The 12,633-nt window shown below is 42.2% G+C and overlaps 1 long non-coding RNA gene across 1 annotated transcript; it reads left to right on the top strand.

Annotated features, from left to right (window-relative positions):
• Positions 1-10,266: 10,266 nt before the first annotated feature.
• LOC147368468 (uncharacterized) lies at positions 10,267-11,316 on the top strand. Its single transcript, XR_015166679.1, has 2 exons — positions 10,267-10,768; positions 10,970-11,316. It is a non-coding gene; the product is annotated as an uncharacterized LOC147368468 (long non-coding RNA).
• Positions 11,317-12,633: the final 1,317 nt, after the last annotated feature.

The following is a 12,633-nucleotide window of genomic DNA, read 5'->3' as shown; positions in this document are numbered from 1 at the left end:
TTTCCTTGGAATGTACAATAGCCATATATTTATTTATAAGTATACAAAATTTATCACAGTTCAGTCTCTTATGTATTATTATCTTAATCTTTTGTCCTGTACACTTTGTCATTTCTTCTGGTTGATATTTGGACTGTGGGGTTTCCATTAGGAAGAGAGACTTATGAGCAGACAATAAAATTTAGATTTGGCAATAACTGTTCTTGATCCTATTATATTAATGTGAGTAGTATGAACTGTATTTTCTAGAATGTGTTGCCTTATGGTCCTATGTTAGAAGTCACTAAAGCATAACTTATATGAAACTTGGAAAGCAGAAATATGATTTAGTCAGGTTTTGAAATCAACTGTATAGAAGCAGTCAGAAGCACAGGCCTTTACGGACACTTGGGTCCAGCCCATTTTCCACATTCTTTTCCCTGTCAATCAAGTATATCCTTAAATCCTCCACAGACTGCTTGACTTCTACTTGATCTGAACTGTAGGCTTCTACACTTGTCCTCAAATTCAACATTGAAGATCCAGCACAGTTTGGATTTTCCTGAAAACCCTCATGTGTCCACCTGGCAAGAAATTTTGACTGTCATGATTGAGAATATTTTCTGAAGCACTGAGTGCCTTGTCCTCTAGATATTATTAGTCTAAGGTCTAATTTGTGTAGTAAACACCTTGCTTTGTTTAAGATATAATTATCATGTGCAAAGAGTCGAAGTTTATAGTTTGCATCTTAAACAGTAAATAAAAATGTTTTTATAGTAGTTAATGCCTACAGTAATAAAAGAGAGATCTCAAATCAATAATCTAACCTTATACCTTCTTGATCTGAAACAAATAGACCACTGTGTATTTCTCCAGCAAGAAGGATTTATTCAGAATCAGCAGAAAATTGCAACTCATAGTCTGTAATATGGCAGGGCACATTTCAAGTTCTCACACAGCACAGGAATTTGGACACTTTTATAGAGTAGAAAAAGAAGTTGGGAGGGCTCTAATAAAGAAACCATGACTTTTCATTGGCTGAGTCCTTGCCAGGAAAGAAGTATCTTGCTTCTTCCTGATGGGCTCTGTTATCATTACAGGATGTGAGAGCTCCCCCTTCCGGTCTGCCCATCCTATTTGTGGTTTCTGTTTATTAAATTTTTTACATTTTCCTCTTCTGTATAAGATCTTTTTCTGAAAACATCACTTAGCAAGAGTCAGGTTTTCCAGTTTTAGCAGCTTTTTTCCCCTCAATGTTAGGAAGAACCTTTCCTGGGGTTTATTGTCTCATGACAAAGGGAAAGTACCCAGATAAGAAACCTACTAAGGTCACATTTGAGTAACAAGAAGGGCTAAGAGGAAGAACCTTCAGGCACTTTAGCCTGTATGTTATTAAGATCATAGCCATTGGGTATCATCTGAAGAGTTATGTTATCATCAAGGGTTTGGTAACAAACTTCCAGCAGACCTGGTCCAGATATAGAGAGGCTGAAGAGAATTCTTTTGGAGGTCTTTTTTTTTTTTACATTAATTAATTTATATATTTGGTCGTACCAGGTCTTAGTTGCAACACAAAGGATCTTTGATCTTCATTGTGGCATGTGGAATCTTCAGTTGCAGCATGTGAACTTTTACTTACTGCAGTAGGAGCTAGTTCCCCAACCAGAAATCAAACCCTGGCCCCTGCATTGAAAGTCTGGAGTCTTAGCTACTGGACCAGGGAAGTCCCTAGAAGTGCATTCTTGAATCAACAAAATCTCTAAGTTGCAAGATGTGATCCATAAGGTCTTTGTTTCCCAAGGGTACTGTGAAAAGACTGTTCTACCAAAACATGGTTACTTTTCATAGAAGTAGTTAGGCCTTTGCAATATTGAAGCATCTCCTCTTTTATCAGTTGTAGGTCAAAAGAAGCAGTAGTCCTGCATTGGGCATCTTGTGACTGTCACAAAGGGTGAGAGTTTGTGAGTTCCAAAAGGTCTGGCTCTGAGATTTAGAACTAATGGCAATACATTTGGTCAGGGTATTTATAGGGCCTCAACAAATTCCGCCGAGTCATAATTATGCCATTAGTGTGTCTGACTAAACCAGAGGATTGAGGGTAGTAATCACAGTGATAATGTAAAACCAGTCATACGGAAGAGACTTGTCAAAGCACCTAACCAGTAAAATGAGTTTTTTGATCAATATGAAATTCAAGAGGAGTTCCTCTGGTATGTATACTATTTTCAAGAAGGATTTTAGCCACAGTAGAAATTAGGGTTAGAGTTCCTGCATCTGCAAGGGAAGGCTTCAGTCCAGTGTGAAAACACACAGACCGTGACTATTTATATCCATTAGAGGAAGCTGCATGAAATCCATTTGCCTAGCCTCATTAGGCAGTTTTCAATATTCAGGAACAGTACAAACAGGCTTCACTGGGGAATTCCCTGGCAGTCCAGTAGTTAAGACTCCCGAGTTTCCACTGCTGGGGGCACAGGTTCAATCCCTAGTTGAGGAACTGATATTTGGCAAGAAGTACAGTGGGGTCAAAAAAAAAAAGCCTCAGAACCTTAACAATAGCTAATGTGGCAGGGGGTAATATTGCATTAGTAATTCCTGAATGTGGAGGCCATTTTTAACTTCCTTTCCACTAGAAGTAAGGGAGGCATGTTGTCCACAACATTCCAAAATCATGAGTTACCGCAAAAGTATATCTCAGCAGTACAAACACCAGCAGTTTGGTCCTTGGCTAATGTACAGGTCCATGAAAGAGCATGTAATTTCACCTGTCAGGTCAAAGCAGCCATAGGTAAAGATGCTGCCTCAGCAACATCAGTATCAAAAGGATCCATGAGGATAACTCAGTGAAGGTATATCATGACCCTTCAGAGGTGATGGCCAAGTGCAGCCAAGAGGCCTTTGAAATAGGCACTGAACAGAGCAGACTTATCAAATCTATGACAGACTTATCAAATCTATCAAAATACTTATCAGTTACCAGCTTATTAGACAGAGTCAGTGATTTATATAATATTGGGGACTGGATATAGGGTTCTGTTTGGTGGGACCACAACCTCAAGGTTGCCTTAATTCACTGTGAGGTGTCATCCTTTCTTGGTTTAATAGGATAAGTTGGGCTGTTAGAAGGAGGACTGGGAATAACTAACCCTTTACTAACTAGTTTTTGTACATAGTTTTCAGTCCATCAAGGCCCTGTGTAATTTATGTTGGGCCATTAACACTCACCTAAAGCCAGACATCCTGGAATGTGAAGTCAAGTGGATCTTAGGAAGCATCACTATGAACAAAGCTAGTAGAGGTGATGGAATTCCAGTTGAGCTATTCTGAACCCTAAAAGATAATGCTGTGAAAGTGCTGCACTCAATATGCCAGCAAATTTTGAAAACTCAGCAGTGGCCACAAGACTGGAAAAGGTCATTCCAATCCCAAAGAAAGGCGATGCCAAAAAATATTCAAACTACTGCACAATTACACTCATCTCACACACTAGCAAAGTAATGCTCAAAATTCTCCAAGCCAGGCACCACCAGTACGTGAACCGTGAACTTCCAGATTTTCAAGCTGATTTTAGAAAAGGCAGAGGAACCAGAGATCAAATTGCCAACATCTGTTGGATCATCGAAAAAGCAAGAGAATTCCAGAAAAACATCTATTTCTGCTTTATTGACTACACTAAAAACTTTGTGTGGATTGCAATAAACTGTGGAAAATTCTGAAAGAGATGGGAATACCAGACTACCTGACCTGCCTCTTGAGAAATCTGTATGCAGGTCAGGAAGCAACAATTAGAACTGGATATGAAACAACAGACTGGTTCCAAATAGGAAAAGGAGTACGTCAAGGCTGTATAGTGTCACCCTGCTTATTTAACTTCTATGCAGAGTACATCATGAAAAACGCTGGGCTGGATGAAGCACAAGCTGGAATCAAGATTGCCGGGAGAAATATCAATAACCTCAGATATGCAGATGACACCACCCTTATGGCAGAAAGTGAAGAAGAACTAAAGAGCCTCTTGATGAAAGTTAAAGAGGAGAGTGAAAAAGTTGGCTTAAGGACATGGAAGCAACCTAGATGTCCATTGGGAGATGAATGGATAAGAAAGCAGTGGTACGTATACACAATGGAATATTACTCAGCCATTAAAAAGAATGCATTTGAATCAGTTCTAATGAGGTGGCTGAAACTGGAGCCTATTATACAGAGTGAAGTAAGTCAGAAAGAAAAACACCAATACAGTATACTAATGCATATATATGGAATTTAGAAAGATGGTAACGATGATCCTATATGTGAGATAGCAAAAGAGACATAGATGTAAAGAAGTCTTTTGGACTCTGTGGAAGAAGGCGAAGGTGGGATGATTTGAGAGAGTAGCATTGAAACATGTATATTATCATATGTGAAACAGATTGCCAGTCCAGGTTCAATACACGAGACAGGGTGCTCAGGGCTGGTGCACTGGGATGACCCTGAGGGATGGGATGGGGAGGGAGGTGGGAAGGGAGTTCAGGATGGGGAACACATGTACACCCAAGGCTAATTCATGTCAATGTATAGCAAAAACCACTACAATATTGTAAAGTAATTAGCCTCCAATTAATTAATTTTTTAAAAAAGAAAAAGTTGGCTCAAAACTCAACATTCAGAAAACTAAGATCATGGCATCCAGTCCCATCACTTTAATGGCAAATAGATGGGGAAACAATAGAAACAGTGACAGACTTTATTTTGGGGGGCTCCAAAATCACTGCAGATGGTGACTGCAGTCATGAAATTAAAAGATGCTTGTTCCTTGGAGGAAAAGTTATGACCAACCTAGACAGCATATTAAAAAGCAGAGATATTACTTTGCCAACAAAGGTCCATCTTGTCAAGGCTATGGTTTTTCCAATAGTCATGTATGGATATGAGAGTTGAACTATAAAGAAAGCTGAGCACCGAAGAATTGATGCTTTTGAACTGTGGTGTTGGAGAAGACTCTTAAGAGTTCCTTTGACTGTAAGGAGATCCAACCAGTCCATTCTAAAGGAAATCAGTCCTGAATGTTCATTGGAAGGACTGATGCTGAAGCTGAAACTCCAATACTTTGGCCACCTGATGCAAAGAACTGACTCATTGGAAAAGACACTGATGCTGGGAAAGATTGAAGTGGGGAGGAGAAGGGGACTTCATAGGATGAGTTGGTTGGATGACATCACCAACACAATGGACATGAGTTTGAGTAAGCTCCGGGAGTTGGTGATGGACAGGGAAGCCTGGCGTGCTGCAGTCCATGGGATCGCGAAGTCAGACACAACTGAGCAACTGAACTGAACTGATATTAGCTAAGTTATTTGGGGAATAAGGTCTGTAAGGTCCAAACCAAATTTTAAGTAACAGAAACCATAATTTTGATCTATGAGTCATTGGTTCAGAGCTTCCCAGCTCAATATGGGATATTTTAGGACAGTGGGTTTTATGACCATGGAGAATCTAGGCACAACCATGGTTTTGATAGTAAAAGAGAAACACTGTCCTATTTGTCTTCTATGCTATGTTCATTAGTGCCTCTAAGATTATCAGAGGTATCTTGCTTAAATTTGTTGGGATCTCAGGTTAAATTAGGTGGCTCAGTAATGAATCTGCCTGCAGTGCAGGAGACATGGGTTCGAGCCATGGGTTGGGAAGATCCCCTGGAGAAGGAAATGGCAACCCACTTCCTCATTCTTGCCTGAGAAATCCCATGGACAGAAGAGCCTGGTGAGCTACAGTGCATGGTGTTGCAAAGTTGGACACAACTGAGCAACTAAACAGCAACATTGATTAACTGCTTAAAGGTGACTTAGTACCCTACATCAGACGGCAAAATTAATTCTGAGCCTGTTGTAATTCTGAGCCAGGCAGTGTACTTTCATTTTTTTGTGTGTAAAAAAATGTTTGTATTTTGGTATTTGAAAAAAAAAATCTATTTGTCTACACCAGGTCTTAGATGAAGCATGCAGATTCTTTTATTTGTGATATGTGGGATCTAGTTCCCTGACTAGGGGCCCCTGCATTGGGAGAGTAGAGTCTTAGCCGCTGGACCACCAGGGAAGTCCTTGTTGTATAAATTATTCTAGTATATTTTGGATTTCCACTTGGCTAAAAATGTGGACCTTTTTTTAGTATTTTATCTATCTACCTTGTTTTGTTTTCTTCTTCACTGGATATACTTTGGGGAAAGGGTACCTCTCTACCCTGGTTTTTATCATTTTTTTCCTCTTGAGAGCCTCAAAACAGTGCCAATCAAGGAGTCTTCCCCAGGACAACTGGTTGCATTACAGGGTTTAAGGAGCCCAAACTTAAGTCAGATGTGAATTAATCCCTCACCTGTGCCACAAGAATGCCATGGGTGTTGTCCCCTTGTAACTCTAACAAACATAGCTGAGGATATATCGAGAAACTGGAACCCTTGCACAGGGGTGGTGCAAATTTTAAAAAAAATGGTTCAGTCACTTAGGAAAACAGTCTAGTCAGTTCCTCAAAAATTAAACCCAGAAATATCATACGATCCATCAATTTCTCTCCTACCTATACACCCAAGTAAAATACAAGCATATGTTCAAACAAAAAGTTGTACATGAAAACATAATAGCCAAAAGTAAAAACATTCCAAATGTATATTAACAGATGAACAGACAGAAGGGTAAAATAGAATAGAAGAGGAACAGGTGGAAGCAGTGACAGATTTCTTCTTGGGCTCTAGAATCACGGCAGATGGTGACTGCAGCCATGAAATTAGAAGATGACTGCTTCTGGGAAGGAAAGCTATGACAAACCTAGACAGTGTATTAAAAGCAAAAACATCACTTTACCAACAGAGATCTGTGCAGTCAAGGCTATCGTCTTTCTAGTAGTCATGTACAGATATGAGAGTTGGACCAAAAAGAAGGCAGAGTGCTGAAGAATTGATGCTTTCAAACTGGTGCTGGAGAAGACTCTTGAGGGTCCCTTGGACAGCAAGGAGATCAAATCAGTCAACCCTAAAGGAGATCAACCCAGAATATTCACTGGAGGAATTGGTGCTGAAGCTGAAGCTCCAATACTTTGGCCACCTGTTCAGTTCAGTTCAGTTCAGTTGCTCAGTCGTGTCCAACTCTTCGAGACCCCATGAATCGCAGCACGCCAGGCCTCCCTGTCCATCACCAACTCTTGGAATTCACTCAGACTCACGTCCATCGAGTCAGTGATGCCATCCAGCCATCTCATCCGCTGTCGTCCCCTTCTCCTCCTGCCCCCAATCCCTCCCAGCATCAGAGTCTTTTCCAATGAGTCAACTCTTTGCATGAGGTGGCCAAAGTACTGGAGTTTCAGCTTCAGCATCATTCCTTCCAAAGAAATCCCAGGGCTGATCTCCTTCAGAATGGACTGGTTGGATCTCCTTGCAGTCCAAGGGACTCTCAAGAGTCTTCTCCAACACCACAGTTCAAAAGCATCAATTCTTCAGCGCTCAGCCTACGAACAGCCAACTCATTGGAAAAGACCCTGATGCTGGGAAAGATTGAAGGCAGAAGGAGAAGAGGGTGACAGAGGATAAGATGTTTAGGTGGCATCACCAATTCAACAGACATGAAGTTGGGCAAACTCCAGGAGATAGTGAAGGACAGAGAAGCTTGGCATGCTGCAGTCCATGGGGTCACAAAGAGTCAGACACAACTTGGCAACTGAACAACAATAGATGAACAGATAAATGCAATGGGTTTTGTCCACCCAGCAGAATATTGTTATTCAGTCATTAAGTTGTGTCAAACTCTTTGGGACCCCATGGATGGCAGCATGCCAGGCCTCCCTGTCCTTCACTATCTCCCAGAGTTTGCTCAAGTTTATGTCCATTGAGTTAGTGATGCTATCCAATCATCTCATCCTCCATCGCCCCCTTCTCCTGCCCTCAATCTTTGTCCATAAAAATGAATGAAGTGTTGATACATTCAACGTTGAAGTACCTTGAAAAAAGTAGGCTAAGTGACTGGAGTCAGTTGCAAAGACCATATATTATACAATTCCATTCCTTTGAAAGCCTTGAATAGGTAAATCTATATAGGTAGAAAGATTAGTGGTAGTCTAGGCACAGGGACTAGAAGAAGAAATTGGGAAGATTGGGAGTGATGGCTAAAAAGCAGAGGAGTTTGTGTGTGCGTGTTTATTTTGCTGCACTGGGTCTTAGTTGCGGCACTTGGAATCCTTAGTTGCAGCATTTGGGATCTAGTTCCTCAACCAGGAATCTATCCCAGGCTCCCTGCATTGGGAGCGAGGAGTCTTAGCCACTAGACCACCAGGGAAGTCTTGAAAGGAGTTTCTTTTTGAGGACAGGAAAATATTCTGAAATTGACTCTAGTAGCAGTTACATCTGCCTGTGAATATACTGATGCTATGAGCAAGGGCTCGTGTGCCCACAGCACAGAAAGCTAAGCTCTGACACCAGGTATCTGCAGCAAAGTACGGGTTTGTTTGCAGGGAGCCAAGGAAGGGAGTGGGAGACAAATCTCAGATCCACTCCAACTTAGTCTGTGAGTTAAGGGGTTTTTTTAAAGGGGGAAAAACAAAGAGGCTGGGATTGATCATCATCTTGTGACACTCCTGTGACATTTCTTAGTCATAGTTTCGGGAGTCAGGATGTCCCTGGTTTATGAGTCTCAGCCCAGATGGGCCATGGCCTGGAGGTCTGTTAGCTTATCTTGACCTGGAGAGACAATCTGAGTATGTACATTAATGATGATATCTATAATAACAATTGAAGTACATTAAGAATGTTATCTGGGCTTCCCTGGGGACTCAGTGGTAAAGAATCCACCTGCCAATCCAGGAGACGCAGTTTTGTTCCCCGGGTCAGGAAGATCCCCCAGAAGAGGAAATGATAACCCACTCCAATATTCTTGCCTGGAGAATCCCATGGACAGAGGAGTCTGACGGGCTACAGTCCATGGGGTTGCAAAGAGTTGGACAGGACTTAACAACTAAACAAGAACAACAATGTTATCTACAACAGCAATTGTAGTCATCTGACTCCAGTTGATTAGTGTTCAGTCAGCATTGAGGTCAGAAGATTGAGATCAAAAGGGATGATAAAAGGAATAAAGTTTTTAATAGAGAGGTTAATCATAAGCTCAGTGAGGGAACTTCATTTCAGAGGAAACTCAGTTTCAGTGAAAACCAGTGAGTTATAGACATTAAAGGGTCCATTATATAGTATGTGTGCTGGATCTCAAAAGTGTCCAGGTAAGTGGATAAATGCATTAAGAGTTTTGCAATGCAGAGTTCAGCAATTCTTGCTCTTAGACATCTAAGAATTTCCAGGTTATTTAAAATATCCATTACCTCAAATTGTTCTTGTGTGTGTGTGTGTGTGTGTGTGTGTGTGTGGTGAGAATTCTTAAGATCCCCATCTCAGCAAATTTCACTTATACAATACAGTATCTCAAATCATATTGCCATACTCAACTATAGGCCACTTTGTTAGTAATTTATACCTCAGGAGAGCATTGTCTCTCCTGAGTTTCCAGGGGCATCTCACATTTACATTATGGTTTGTTTTGTTGTTGTTATAATTAGTGAAAATAGGAATTCAGTTGCCTTAGGGATCTTATAGCTGTTCAAATTTCAATGTTCTCTAGGGACACAAGCTAACATTGATCTAAAATAAATTACCTTCCTATGTAAACTGAATTTAATGAAACCTAATATTTTAATGACACGTCTCACACCCTCTGCTTAGAGAAGAGTACCCCCAGCTATGCTTGCCTGGCTCAAACTTCCCATCCGGGCCAAGGAAGGGCTCTAGGACTCAAAGTACCAAATGAATGGGAGTGGGGAAGAGATGGGAAGAAAGCTCAAACTTGTCAAATTTCAAAGATTAAAACGGAGCTCGTCTCTTTATTTCAGATGGTGATGTCACACTGAAGCGGCTACATTTCTAAACAAGGGTCACAGTTGCACACAAAACCCCTTGGTTTCAGTTGCACACAGAGCTGACACAAAGCCCTCTGGTTCCAGTCCTGGTCTGGGCACCCTCTTGTCTATACTTGCTTCATCTTGAAACTGAATCAGGAATTCCCTATGCACACCTGTGACCTCGCATTCTGACCAAGCTGAGGGGAGATTACAGTCAGCCTTAGAAAAGGAAAATGTTCTATTTAAATTCAAACATTCGCGGGGACAAGTTACCGGCAAAGGCCGAAACCGGTTTGCACAAGCCAAGCGTCCTCCCGCCCCGCTGTCACTCAGGCACGAGGGGGCGCGGCCTTGGAAGTTGTCCAATCAGGGAGGTAACTGGGGACGGTAGATGGGGCGACGGACTACGGCGAGAAGTAGCCAATCGCTCTGGCTTTGCTCCGGAAACGAGGGTGCTTAATGGTAATTCTCGTCGGCCACGGGCTCTGTTGTTCTGTGAAGTGCAGTGGTCGTGGGAGTCATAGGAAGGGGTTAGGGAGACTGAAGAAACGTAGAAATGATGAGTGTGAGTCTCCGAGTGCGAAGACGGAGAGAAGGGACTGGCTGGAACTGGCCTGGCCATGGCGGAGACCGGGCTTCCCTGCAGTCAACTTCGGAATCTGCTGGCCCGAGTACCCCTGGGGCATCTCTCGGACCTGTCCGGTCCGGCTCGCAGCGTTGAGGGCAGGGAGCGGCAGTCGGGACCCCGGGCGTCCTGTCCTCTCACGGGACACCTCACGCGGCCACCTCGGCCCCGACCCCGCCGCCTCTCTGGGCAGCTCTTCACCCGCAGCTCGGCGTCTCCCCCAGAATGTGCGATGACCACGAGGAAATTTTTTAGGTTCGGTGTCTGGGCTTTATGCGAGGGAGGAGCTGTGGTGTGTGGGATCCCCAATCCCTCCCCAACGGGATACGATTTCTCTTGAGTTTTTCAAATTTGAGGGAGTAGGGTCTTAAATCCACAACCCGGTTTCACCGGCGTAGCACTTCCTGGGGCTGCCAATACATCCCTAAATTTCCAAATCCCTTCTGCATTTCCAAGGGTTTCCAATGTGGCTCAGCTGGTAAAGAATCGCCTGCAATGCGGGATACGTGGGTTCGATTCCTGGATTGTGAAGTTCGCCTGGAGAAGAGAAAGGCTACCCACTCCAGTTTTCTGGCCTAGAGAATTCCATGGGGTTGCAAAGAGTCGGACAGAACTGAGCGACTTTCACTTCACTTCGCATTTCCAAACACCATCTTCTGATCTCTCTGATTCACAGCATTTTCTACTGTTTGCCTGCTGTGGTGCATTTCATATTTTCTCAGTATTTTAATGTATTCTTTTGTCAGTAGAGCCACAGATGGCTATTTTTTAATAATAATACATTTTATTACTTATTTTTAAAATATGTACTCATTTAATTCTTTGGCTGCACCCAAGTCTTTGTGGTGTGTGGGATCTAGTTCCGTTAACGGGGATCGAACCCTGGGACTCCTGCTTCTGGAGCAGAGTCTTAGCCCTTGGACCGCCAGGGAAGTTCCCAGATGGGTATTTACTAAAACCTCGTTTTTTTTGTTTGTGTATATATATATTACACGGGAGGAAAACTGAGAATGACCACCTGGAACTATGTTGCATGAAATCTTTGAGCCTCTAATCTCAGGATCTTTCCTGGGCACCGTCATCCTATGGAAATCCTTTGGATGGAGATTCCTTTCTTGAAGCTTTCCTGGGTGATCTGTCCTTGCCTTGCCCCTCCCTGCTTTTGTTGACTTGAGAAGATTTATTGCTATAAGTGTCCATTTTTCAGTAAGGGTAAATACATTTTTTATTTATTCAATAGGCTTGAAAGACAGTATAAAACATTTACAAAGAGGCAAGAAGAAGGTTAATTTCAGGGGAAAAAAAGAATTTCATCATTACATTTCATTTAAGATCCTGGTTTCATCCCTTAACCTGGCTGTAGTTAAGTTTCAGAGGGCTGTTCATTACTTTTGGGTGATTTCCAAAGAAATTCCAGAGTTTAGACTTGCAGACCAGAAGTGTTCGAATAGAGTTAATTACAAAACAAGTCTTATCATGGAAATAATAATTAACTAACATCTTCTTTGCTGAAAGAAATATACATTGAGGATTTTCTGATTATACAAGTGCATTTCAGTTTTCCTTCTTCCTCTTCACATGAACACTGATTGAATTTGCTGGATTGTTCAGTGTGTTTGTATAATTAAAATGTAATAATAATGGTACCAAGTGACTCCAGTGGGGAGTATGGCCTGTGGTGGGTGAGCCAAACTAAGCCCCACTGTGAGCCTATAAAGAGAGTTAGAAGTGAAGGCCCATTGATTCCTCCTAGGAACCGATTCATTGGAAAAGACCCTGATGCTGGGAAAGATTGAAGGCAAAAGGAGAAGGGCAGGGACAGAGAATGAGATGGTTAGATATCATCACCGACTCAAAAGACATAAGTTTGAGCAAACTCTGGGAGATGGTGAAGGACAGGGAAGCCGGGGAAGCCATGCTGCAGTCCATGGGGTTGCAAATAGTTGGACATGACTTAGTGACTGAACAGGGGGATGGAGGAGATTTCATGATTCTCTTTCTGAAGTTGTAATCATGGTTTGCCTAAGTGTTGCATTTATAATGATGGTGCATTCCGTGTAATATGTGCACAGGGAAGTCTGTGGAGATTGGTGTTCTGTTTCCTTGACAAAGGGTTTGGG

Source organism: Bos grunniens, chromosome 7 (genome assembly GCF_055505025.1).
Source record: "Bos grunniens cultivar Pamir isolate PY7600 chromosome 7, Bosgru_T2T1.0, whole genome shotgun sequence".
Taxonomy (NCBI): domain Eukaryota; kingdom Metazoa; phylum Chordata; class Mammalia; order Artiodactyla; family Bovidae; genus Bos; species Bos grunniens.
The sequence above is the reverse complement of the archived record's forward strand: the minus strand, read 5'-3'. Positions and strand labels throughout refer to the sequence as shown.